The sequence below is a fragment of the Xyrauchen texanus genome, chromosome 37 (assembly GCF_025860055.1).
Source record: "Xyrauchen texanus isolate HMW12.3.18 chromosome 37, RBS_HiC_50CHRs, whole genome shotgun sequence".
Lineage (NCBI taxonomy): Eukaryota > Metazoa > Chordata > Actinopteri > Cypriniformes > Catostomidae > Xyrauchen > Xyrauchen texanus.
In genome coordinates this window covers 30,585,634-30,597,812 of record NC_068312.1, presented here as the reverse complement: position 1 = coordinate 30,597,812, position 12,179 = coordinate 30,585,634, and the positions used below count along the sequence as shown (strand labels likewise).

General features: G+C 44.8%; 1 protein-coding gene across 1 annotated transcript in view; it reads right to left on the bottom strand.

Annotated features, from left to right (window-relative positions):
- LOC127630872 (breast cancer anti-estrogen resistance protein 3 homolog) overlaps positions 1–11,521 on the bottom strand; it is a 102,062-nt gene extending 90,541 nt beyond the window's left edge. Inside the window, 1 exon segment of the mRNA XM_052108714.1 lies at positions 11,349–11,521. The gene's annotated coding sequence lies outside the window, so the exon portion shown is untranslated.
- Between the last annotated feature and the right edge of the window lie 658 nt (positions 11,522–12,179).

The following is a 12,179-nucleotide window of genomic DNA, read 5'->3' as shown; positions in this document are numbered from 1 at the left end:
TATTAGAAAAAGCATGCAAGAGGAAATAATTACTACACTCTGTGGGCTTGAGGCACGTGAAGCTACACACTCTGTTGCTTTGAACATCCTGTTTGGGATACAGAAGCCCACTTCCTTTTTCCTTTGTTGTAGTGGCAGATCCAGGTTTTGGAGGGAAAGGAACAAGAAAACTGCCTGGCTCTGTGGCACTTTGTATTTTTAATTTCATTTTACTTTGGCACAATTTTTGTTATTTTACAAAACAGAATGAGTTATAAGTACACTACAGTTCTAATTGTGGTCAACTAGGTATAGCTCACACCGCATTTAAATTTCTGTCATTATTCACTCACTTTATTGTTGCTCCACCCGTATGACCAGTACCGGCGCTCCCTATAAGCAGACTACGCAGTCTGTGTAGGGCACCAACTCCCTAGGGTTGCACCATCTTACCCTAGGAGGGCACCAGAAAGTCCAATGGCTGCCCTTACGCACACATTATGCGTTATTCAAGGACCAGAAAGCAGTTGTGGAACACAGATTATCATTTTGCGCTGGAGTACACATGAGTAATTTTGAAGAATCATCATGCAGTTCTTTTCCATACAACAATAGTTGATAGTGACTACATCAGTCAAGCTCCAGAAGAATAAAATAACAAAAACAGTTGTGAACATACCTTAACAATAGGTAGGGAAATTGTTATATTATTTTACGAGCTATTTTTGATCTTGATACCACTGATTAAAGATGTCAGTCCATTATGAGATAGCAAGATGTGATTGGATATCAGACGTGAACTGTCAGATTTCAGGATAAGGGTGAATATTGAACCCAGAACTCAATGACATCATTATTCCAACATTCATAGTTCCAACATTCCAGAACGACACATGTGGGAGATCTTGCAAGTCAAGAGCTTCCAGGCTGCACACATCAACACACATGAAAATGAAAGCACACTCCTTTGTGTGTGTGTGTGTGTGTGTGTGTGTGTGTGTGTGTGTGTGTGTGTGTGTGAGCGTGTATTTATCACTTTGTGGGGACCAAATGTCCCCATAAGGATAGTAAAACCCGAAGTTTTTGACCTTGTGGGGACCGACTTTTTTCCGGTCCCCATGAGGAAAACAGCTTATAAATCATACTAAATTATGTTTTTTGAAAATGTAAAAATGCAGAAAGTTTTCTGTGAGGGTTAGGTTTAGGGGTAGGGTTAGGTTTAGGGGATAGAATATAAAGTTTGTACAGTATAAAAACCATTATGTCTATGGAAAGTCCTCATAAAACATGGAAACACTACTGTGTGTGTGTGTGTGTGTGTGTGTGTGTGTGTGTGTGTGTGTGTGTGTGTGTGTGTGTGTGTGTGTGTGTGTGTGGTGTGCCAGAGAAAGAGATTTAATTTTGTATTATTTGTATCCCCTTTTCTCCCCAATTTGGAATGCCCAGTTCCCTTCCGAGGGAACTCGCACTGCGTCGTTGAAAACGACTCTTTGGGGAACGCTCCTTAGCGTGCGCCTCTGAAGTATGAATGAAACTATTCCAATCTTGATTGGTGTTGCGTCATGACGTAACATGTGACGGCATAACCGGATGCATAAAAGTGACGCCGGCACACATACACATTAGCTTTCGCTCTTCAGCAAGCGCTCTATGTTGAAATTGTTTGTCTTATTTGGTGTTGTTTGTCTGATTTAAAAATATTATGGCCACCGAACAGTTCAAGAAGTGCGTGCACCCCTGCCCTCGTTTCATTACGGGTAGGGACACGCACGCTTTATGTGTGAACTGTTTGGGAGCGCAGCACGCACAGGCAGCTCTCGAGGGATCTGCCTGTGAAAGTTGTGAAGCACTACCCATGAGAGTGCTGCGCTCCCGGTTGGCGTGCTTTGATGAGCACGGTCAGGCTCGCGTTCCCCACGGTTTTGGTCCCGCGTCTGTTGAGGCAGCGCGGCGATTGAGATCGCGGGGTTCGCAGCGGGATTTTGCAGATGAGAATGAGACTGCTGCGGCACTTTCTCATTCTTCGTTTGAGGATCCCGAGCCTACTGTGTGTGGTGCAGAAGCCCGCGTCGCGGCTTCTTCTGCCCATGATCAGGTCCCGATGCTTGAGCTCACTGCTTCCGAGGAAGTGGATATGCTCAGCATCGATGCGGACGACCGTGAGCCAAGCACGCCGGTTTTTGGCCAAGCTTATGAGGAGCTGATTGAGGTTATGACGCGTGCCGTGGCCAGACTGAATATCAGCTGGCCACAAAATGAGCAGGGAACGCAAGTTGAAAGCAAATTAGACGTGCGTTTCCTGCGGCACAGATCACAACCTCAGCGCCGGGGTTTGCCGTTTTTCCCCGATCTCCACAGAACGAGATCGTGGGGTAAACCGCATTCGTCCCGTATCTCCAGCCCCAGTGTTTGATTACAGAACGATGTTTTGGGGGCACGGGATATGGGCTAAAACCCCGGCGCTGCCTAGTAAGCCCTGCAGAGATACATCTGCTTTAATAAGTAGGGCTTACATGGCGGCACACAAGCGGTGTAGGTTTCCCGCCGTCTCTGACGCTTCGGGCCACATCAATTTCCACCGAACGCACACTGTATGTTCGTGTCAAAAAAAAAAAAAAAAAATATATATAAAAAAAAAAAAACAACAAGCATCAATTGTGGTCACAAGAACCATATCGACTAAATCCTGCCGGTCTCTCGCTTCAGGAAGTCGAGAACAGTGCTTGAAAAACACCCGGGAGGCTGGTTCCCTTAGTTGAAGCTTCGGGAAAGAGGTCCTACCGAGGTGGTAGAACCTCGGAGGGCTGCCCCCCCACTGCAGAGCAACCGAGGTTGCTCTCGCAGCGGAGTCCTCAGGAAATCGGTGTCGGTTCCCGCCGTCTTTGACGCTTCGGGCCACATCAATTTCCAGCGAACGCACACCGTGCCGTTCGTGTCAAAAAAAAAAAAAAAAAACAAGCATTAATGGTGGTCACAAGAACCATATCGACTAAATCCTGCCGGTCTTTCGCTTCAGGAAGTCGAGAACAGTGCTTGAAAAACACCCGAGACCAGCCTCGAGAGGCTGGTTCCCTTAGTAGAAGCTTCGGGAAAGAGGTTCTACCGAGGTGGTAGAACCTCGGAGGGCTGTCCCCCGCTGCAGAGCAACCGAGGTTGCTCTCGCAGCGGAGTCCTCAGGAAATCGGTGTCGGTTCCCGCCGTCTCTGACGCTTCGGGCCACATCAATTTCCAGCGAACGCACACCGTGCCGTTCGCGTCAAAAAATAAAAAACACACATCAATTGTGGTCACAAGAACTGTATCGACTAAACCCTGCCGGTATCTCGCTTCAGGAAGTCGAGAACAGTGCTCGAAAAACACCCGAGATCAGCCTCGAGAGGCTGGTTCCCTTAGTAGATTTTGTTGAGGCATGGAATCATCTTCCCAACATATCTGCATGGGTCCTGCATATAATAAAATCAGGGTACAGACTGCAGTTCGGGCACCACCCCCCCAAATTCTCTGGGGTGGTGCAGACTACAGTGGTTCCGGAGCAGGCTCAGGTGATGGAACAAGAAGTGCAATCTCTGCTGCTGAAGGAGGCCATAGAACGTGTTCCTCATTCAGACAAGGAGTCCGGTCTTTACAGCCGGTACTTTATAGTTCCAAAAAAGGATGGGGGGTTGAGGCCGATTTTAGATCTCAGAGTTTTGAACCGGCCTTTGAGGAGGTTCAGGTTCAAAATGCTTACCATTCCTGTCATCGTGAGTCAGATCAGATCCGAGGACTGATTTGTCACGATAGATCTAAAATACGCCTATTTTCATGTACCCATCCTTCCATGTCACAGGAGGTTCCTGAGGTTCGCTTTCGGGGGCGAAGCTTACCAATATCGGGTTCTTCCGTTCGGCCTAGCACTCTCTCCCCGCACATTCACCAAATGTATGGATGCAGCTCCTGCTCCTCTGAGACTTCAGGGCATCCGCATACTGAATTATATCGATGACTGGCTCATTCTGGCCCAGTCTCGAGAAATGGCGGTTCGGCATCGAGATGTCGTCCTTGGCCATATTCGAAGTTTGGGGTTGAGACTCAACACAAAAAAGAGTGTGTTACAACCATCCCAGTGCACAACATTTCTGGGTGTTGTGTGGGACTCGGTTACGATGCAGGCACGCATGTCTCCTGCGCGTATCGAGTCCCTTATGGCGATGGTGTCCGGGTTAGAGCTAGGCCAGGCCATCACTGTAAAGCAATTTCAAAGACTGCTGGGCCTCATGGCAGCGGCATCCAACATTGTACCGTTGGGCCTTCTACACATGAGGCCCCTCCAGTGGTGGCCGAAAGCCAAGGGGTTTTCCCCCAGCGGGAATCCATTTCGTATAATCAGAGTAACGCGCAGGTGCCTTCGTTCTCTGCTAATATGGAAGAAACCTTGGTTCCTGTCCCAAGGGCCAGTGTTGGGAGCGTCATGTCGCCGGAAAACCGTTTCGACAGACGCCTCCCTCACTGGCTGGGGCGCGGTCATGGACGGCCGCTTTGCCAGGGGTCTGTGGCAGGACCATCATCATTCTTGGCACATAAACTGTCTAGAGATGTTGGCTGTGTTCAGGGCTCTGAGGAGCTTCCTTCCAGACATCAAGGGTTACCATGTCCTAGTACGTTCGGACAATACATCAGTGGTAGCTTATCTGAACCGACAAGGAGGACTCAGATCGCGCCCTCTGTGCAGACTGGCGCATCAGATAATTCTTTGGTCCCAAGGGAAAATACTGTCTATCAGAGCAATGTATATTCCGGGGGTTCAGAATCAGGGAGCAGACATCCTGTCGAGGCAGGGGCTGAGGCCCGGGGAATGGAGACTTCATCCAGAGGTGGTGAAGTTGATATGGGACAAATTTGGACCATCAGAAGTGGATCTGTTCGCGTCTCGAGAGACGTCCCACTGTCCACTTTGGTTCTCCCTCTCACATCCAGCCCCACTGGGGTTGGACGCCATGGTACAGGCTTGGCCGAGGCTTCGCCTGTACGCATTTCCCCCGATCGCTCTGCTCCCGGGAGTCCTGGAAAGGGTCCGCCAAGAGGGCATCAGTCTACTTCTGGTTGCCCCCATGTGGCCGGCCCGAGTATGGTTCTCAGACATAATTTCACTCCTGATAGCTCCGCCATGGCAGATTCCTCTGAGGAGGGATCTGTTGTCTCAGGCGGGGGGCACAGTCTTCCACCCTCGTCCAGAGCTGTGGAAACTGTGGGTCTGGCCCCTGAGGGGGTTCAGTACCTAAATGCTGGTCTATCAGTGGGGGTGGTTGAAACCATACTTAGCTCTAGGGCTCCGTCTACTAGGAGATTATATGGCCTCAAGTGGAATGTGTTCTCCACTTGGTGTAGAGAACATGAAGTAGATCCAGTTAACTGCCCGGTGGCTTCAGTTCTGGAGTTTCTTCAAGATCGTTTCTCTGCGGGTCTCTCCCCTTCCACACTCAAGGTGTACGTGGCTGCCATTTCGGCGTTCCATGCACCACTGAGTGATGGGCCTCTGGGGAGGCACCAGCTGGTCATTCGTTTTCTCCGTGGTACATGGAGGATGAGACCGACAACCAGGTCCAGGGTTCCTGCCTGGGACCTGGCGGTGGTTCTCGAAGGGTTATCCCTGGCCCCCTTCGAACCCCTTCAGTCGGCTTCGCCCAAGGACCTGACGTTCAAGATGGCTTTTCTCTTAGCTATTACCTCTCTAAAGAGGGTGGGTGATCTTCAAGCCCTGGCAGTGACGCCAGCTTGCTTGGAGTTTGCCCCTGGCGGAGTTAAAGCCATTTTACACCCGAGACCTGGCTATGTGCCTAAGGTGCCGTCTAACACGGCACGGTCTACGGTCCTGCAGGCTTTTCATCCTCCACCTTATGTGTCGGCAGAAGAAGAGAGGCTCCATTTGCTCTGCCCTGTCAGAGCTTTGAGCGTTTACCTCGAGAGGTCCTCTTCTTGGAGGAGGTCGGACCAACTGTTAGTGTGTTTTGGGTCACCTAAGAAGGGGCTCCCTGCCTCAAAACAAACCATTAGTAATTGTATTGTTCAGGCTATTATCTCGGCCTACAAGGTGCGCAATTTGCCTTCACCTTTGGCCGTGAGGGCTCATTCAACTAGAGGCATGGCGTCCTCTAGGGCTCTCTTATCGGGAGTACCCCTCCAGGAGATCTGTGAGGCAGCCGGTTGGGCTACCCCGCACACTTTCATCAGGTTTTTACAGTCTGCACCTCCCTAGTACGCCTGGCGCACGTGTGCTCTCGTCCTAGCTGAGTGCCTGAGTTCAGTTTCACCCTAGGGCAGGCCTTTTTTCGGTGCGTGGCCTAGTGGGCATTCGTTCCCCAAAGAGTCGTTTTCAACGACGCAGTGCGAGTTCCCTCGGAAGGGAACGTCTCGGGTTATGACTATAACCCTTGTTCCCTGAGAAGGGAACGAGACACTGCGTCGTCCTGCCACGCCCCTCAAGGCCTGAGAGCGGCTTGCTTCATCGCTAGGCTAATGTGTATGTGTGCCGGCGTCACTTTTATGCATCCGGTTATGCCGTCACATGTTACGTCATGACGCAACACCAATCAAGATTGGAATAGTTTCATTCATACTTCAGAGGCGCACGCTAAGGAGCGTTCCCCAAAGAGTCGTTTTCAACGACGCAGTGTCTCGTTCCCTTCTCAGGGAACAAGGGTTATAGTCATAACCCGAGACGTTCTCACTACTTAGTAGGTCCTCGTGGTGGCGTGGTTACTCATCTCAATCCGAGTGGAGGAGGACAAGTCTCAGTTGCCTCAGCTTCTGAGACCGTCAATCCGCGCATCTTAACACCTGGCTCGTGCAACTAACCACTAATCGCGGCCACAAGGAGGTTACCCCATTTGAATCTAACCTCCCTAAAATCCGGGTAAATAATGGTTGCTTAGGAGACCTGGCTGGAGTCACTATGCATAACTCGTGACTCTAGGGGTGGTAGTCAGCATCAATTGTCACTGAGCTACCCACCTCCGCCAGAGAGAGAGATTAAATAAATGCTGTGACATATTAAGCTGTGGAATACCCTCTGTGATAAAGATGCAGGCATAAAGCAGGCATTTAAAAAATGTGTTTGTATATTTTAAGTTATTGTGTTTATTAAGTGTATACATATTCCCTTCATTAAAATGCCACATTTTAAGATATTTAGCTATTTTATAGCAATCAGTCACAACAGTGAGGTGATTTTGTCTGCTCGTGTAAGACTTACGTGAAGTGTGTGAGCAGATGGTTTGTACAAAATGTTTCTGTTCTAGTAGTCTTCTCTATCTCATGTTAACGTTACAAATAGTGGGGAGTTAAGGAGGAGACAGGCACCACTCTCTCCCCATCCACCCCTACTAAACTTTGCTTTCACCATCAGCTGAACAGCTCACCTAAATTCAATTTAAAGAATTTGAATGCAATAAAAACACATTTGTCTGTCTGACCTCAGAGACTGAGGATCAAATGATTTTTGGACATGCTTGCTCTCACATTACTTAAAGATGCATTGTGTCATTTCTGCACCACTAGCGGCACCAAAAGGACGTCACCTTATTTGGGCACCGCATACTCAGCTCGTAAATTATTTGATTTGAGAGTGAATAACAACTTAAAATGTTATTTCAGCCAAAAATGTAATTCTCTTATAATTTATTCAACCTCATGCCATCCCAAATGTATGATCCCTTTCTTCTGCTAAACACAAACAAAGATTTTTAGAATATCTCAGCTCTGTAGGTCCACATGGATGGTTATCTGCACTTTAAAGCTCAAAAAAGCATAGACAGTCGTAGAAAAAGTAGTCCATTTGTCTCCGAGTGATACGATCAATCTGGGTAAGAAACAGATCAATATTTAAGTCCTTTTCACTATAATTGTTTGCTTCCGGTTGCTCTTCAATGTATGTCCATGAGGTGGTCCATGAGGTGATTCAGTCATATGGATTACTTTTACTATGATTTTCTGTGCTTTTTGGAGCTTTAAAGTGCTGATTACATCGACAAAAAAATATTTTTTGATGTTCTGCTTTTTTGATGTTTCTGTTCAGAAAGTCAAACACATCTAGGATGGCATGATAAATAATGAGATTATTTATCATGCCATCACATCTAGGATGGCATGATAAATAATGAGAGAATTTTTATTTTTGGCTGAACTATTTCAGTCTGTCAACTACACAATTTTTTATTATATATAGTATATATACAGTATATATATATTGAATATATACACATTTATTTATTTATGTTTTGTGTGTGCGTGTGATCCAAGGAAGAAAGACAGTTATACAGGAATGCAAGACAGAATTGTCATTTTTGGGTGATCTGTTCCTTTAAGGATGAACTTTTTTTGGATAAACAAATACAATTATGCTGACTAAGTAATGTGTTGATGGTGATGTATGTATGTATGTACAGACTCAAGGATTGAAATCAACAAAGCAACAGTAACAAAAACAAAAAACAAATAGCAACAATATTTACGGATTTACACTGTACCCATGGAAAGTCTTTTTTATTCACTTAAGCATGGAACAAAGATTAGTGTGCTTTAATGATCTAATACTTCCTCCCTCTGATCCTGAGTTTCTCAGCATGTTTTGTATTGGTCTGCACAAGGAGGAGGATGGTGTTCCTTGAAGTGTCTGCTTGATTCACAGCATTCATACAGCTATGCCTGAAGTGTTAAGCTCATGTCACATTTAGGCTAATAACATTCTCTGGCCAGGCTTGACTCATCCTCAAAGACAGTTTGCCAGATACTTTTGCCATTACAGCTGTTTGGAATACAGTAACCAAACTATGTGTGAAAAATTTATTTAGGTAGTTGAAAGAAATAATATGTTTCTTATGGGCCAATCTTAGACATTTAATTTGTGCAGTAAACTGTCTTTTTTATGTAAAACAACTTAATTGATCTAACATACATAAATTGCATGCACATCACTTTCCTATTATGATACTTGTAAAGAAATACTTTTTGGTTTTGTTTTCCAAAAATCTGATATCAGCTTGCAAGTAATAAGCTTTATTCCACAAACAAACTAGGCAAAATGTAAAACTGGGATTTCATGTTTTTTCTAAGCAAGAGCATCCTCAAACTCAATATCAAAACTTGGGAATGTGACAAAGATTGCTAATAGTTCCAAAGTGCAAAGTCTGGACAAGACTAAAGAATACTTTAACATAAGTTGAACCATATTGTAGCATTCTAGATTTCAAATTCCTTTATTTTCAATTATGTGCAAAAGATATGATGGCTCACATAATTAAGTTATTTTTAAGCGGATCAATGTGTTCCCTGTAATAAATGTTTTCCTAGTCCCTCAGATATTATAAAGAAAGCACTGCTTGTCTTCGGACTCTATATATTATATACAATATTGCAGGGATAGGAAACATGTAACTTGAGAAATGTGCATTAGGTCAGAGGTCAAGTGGAACATTCTAACCACAAAGTTCATTCAGAGTTCTTCTCATGAAATAGGCTTTATGAGGACAGTTGCAGGAAACTCATAGAAACAGCAAACACATTGCATACACAAACCATTAATACCACTTGGTATTGATTTGTGTCCTCAAAGTTAAACAGCACAGGACCATCAATATCTCAAATGTAATTTAAAGTAGGGGAAATTAATAAGCTGTCCAGTCTGTGAGCTCCTATAAGCCAAACACAAAACAACCTTCAGGTTTAGTAGTTTTATTATTTTAATTTTCAATCAATCAGCCCACTTAATTTGACATTCCGCTAAGCAAACAACTTATGCTCTTTAAAGGTGAAGTGTGTAATTTCTGCGTCATTGACCCAAACGGAATTGTAAAAATATTGACTGTTTTCAAATATTTCCACAAACACTCACCCACCAGCCATTGGTTAGTAAACAGATAGTCCTGCCCCAAACTCACACCACTGGTTAAGCCAATGCTGCCAGGTCGAAGCTGGTTGCGATACTCAGATAAACAGAGTAATGGTTTGATTGCACCACAGATTTTGGGAAATCAGCATACTGAATGGCTTACTTGCAGTTATCTCTGCACATTAAGCTAAGAGAGTAAAAAGATTAAATATTTTAATATTAAAAAACATTACAGACTTCACATTTAATTTAGATTAGCGTGCTTTATGACTTAGTGACTAACATGGCTATACATGTGACAGCACATGATGAAAAAGTAAATCTAACTCACTTTTTCAATGGTGATACCACGTGATCAGTGCAACCTCTGTTTAGCTGTGCCAACCTGGCTGCCCTGTGATCAAAAGTTTAGAATCCTACAAGCCAATGCTTGTTCACAGCATTCTGGTTTCTGTAGCCTTTTTTAATAGTATGGAAAATACTGTTGCTAGACTCATTGCAAAAAAACCTATGATCCCAGATGGTAACGCATGCCTTCGGTGGCATTTATATGGATGTGAAAGACCACATAAGAAAGCTCTCAGCAAGACAGTGTAGTTTGTGGCAGGTTTGGGAGCTAAACAATATTAGAGGCTCCTCAGCACTTCTTTATCTTCTTTCTCTGTGGCTCTCTCACTTTCTCTGTCATACACTTATCTTTATGGCAAGAGTCATGTTAAAGCCAAATAACTTGGCCTCTGGGTTCCAATCCAGTTGGATACACTCATTTTAATTTCTTAAATGGAAGATTCCTGATGCAGCAGCGTGCCATAAATGCAATTTGTACCCAATGGCAGAATTTTGACAGAGGGCAAACGCTGATCCAACAAAGGTCTAACACTTAATTGACAGAGAAACCAAGAGGATAGATCATTTAGTTTCACAGCACCCTTAAGGCATTCAGCCAATGTCTGGAGACTCAAGGTGAGGAGAGTATTCCCTCCTAACTGAAGAACCTACTGATATCACTCTCGAGACTGCATCAATGCATTCCTTAGCAAAAACAAGCTCCACTCCAAATCAAGCTATTTTTATGCACCACACAATCATATGCTGTAATTAAAGGGAGAAGCCGGGACACAAAGTAACAAGCCTAATCTTGTAAAACAAGATACAAAAATGTCTTGCCAATTTTCTCTTTACGAGTGCTAAGATACAAAAATGACAAGCCTTTTCTCCATATATTGTTAAAACTGTGAGGATGGATCTGTCCCCCAAGAAAAATAATTTCAGTGAAATAAGGTCACTGTTCTGAAGGAGAAATATTCATCCAATATATAAACCATGCACGTGCCCTTTCACAACAATATGTGCAGAATGCATTTTAAATCTGAACTCAACCGACAAAGTTTAATGTCATTTCTAATCTGCTTTACAAGTTACTAATCAAATCATTGTTGGTCACGTTATTATATACAAGTAAAAAAGGTCAGCAAAACACAAACGGAATAGTTGGAAAACTCACCTTGAAGTTCCCGCGCAAGCGTTTGTACTGACTGGTGTTCTTCGGTCAAAGTTAACCAACTTCCTCTTGTTAACCTGAAAGACGCTCAGATGTTAGACACTCGTTCTACGTGAGTTCCCTGGCTGCTGCATTTGCCCTCCTCTGTGTAGAAATCGGAGAGATGCTGACTAGTGACACATCCTAGAGGGATGCGATATGCGCCTGCTCTGAACGCGCTTTAGCTGGAATGCGCGCAGAGATGCTGCGTCGACAGGTCTTCACTGCAAGCGCGTGTGTTTGAGCCCGCAGTGCAGCGCGAGCTCAGGGTGTTAAAACTTTGTCAAACGTGTTGACCAACGAAGCTCTCTACGCTGTATTAATGTCATTACTGACCAACACACATCAGATAGATAGAAGCGGGGGTTTCCCTTTGAATTAACGAATTAATTACTCATAGCTGACGCTTTTATTCAAAGTTAGTGGCCGTTCACATCCAACATATTTTGGCCTCCGTCCGCACTGATTTGAATTGTTGTCATAGGTAAACATATACTACTAGAAGGACGTTTTTGACTCGCTTTTTTTCCTTCAGCGTTTCGCTGCGTTTTTAGACGCCGTGTCAAGTTAAAAAGAGCTTCAACTGTTAAAAACGCCTCTCAAAACACCTGCGTGCGTTGTATGTTTTGTTGTTGTTGTTGCGCAAGAACGCACCCGGTGTGAACGGCCCCTTCCAGGATACACTATTTGCAGCGATATTACCCCTTTCAGTGTCTTGCTCAAGGGCACAGTGGTAGTTTGATCACTCTTTCTCTGGTTTTGGTGTGTAGAGAGCCAGCAGACTATTTATTAGGC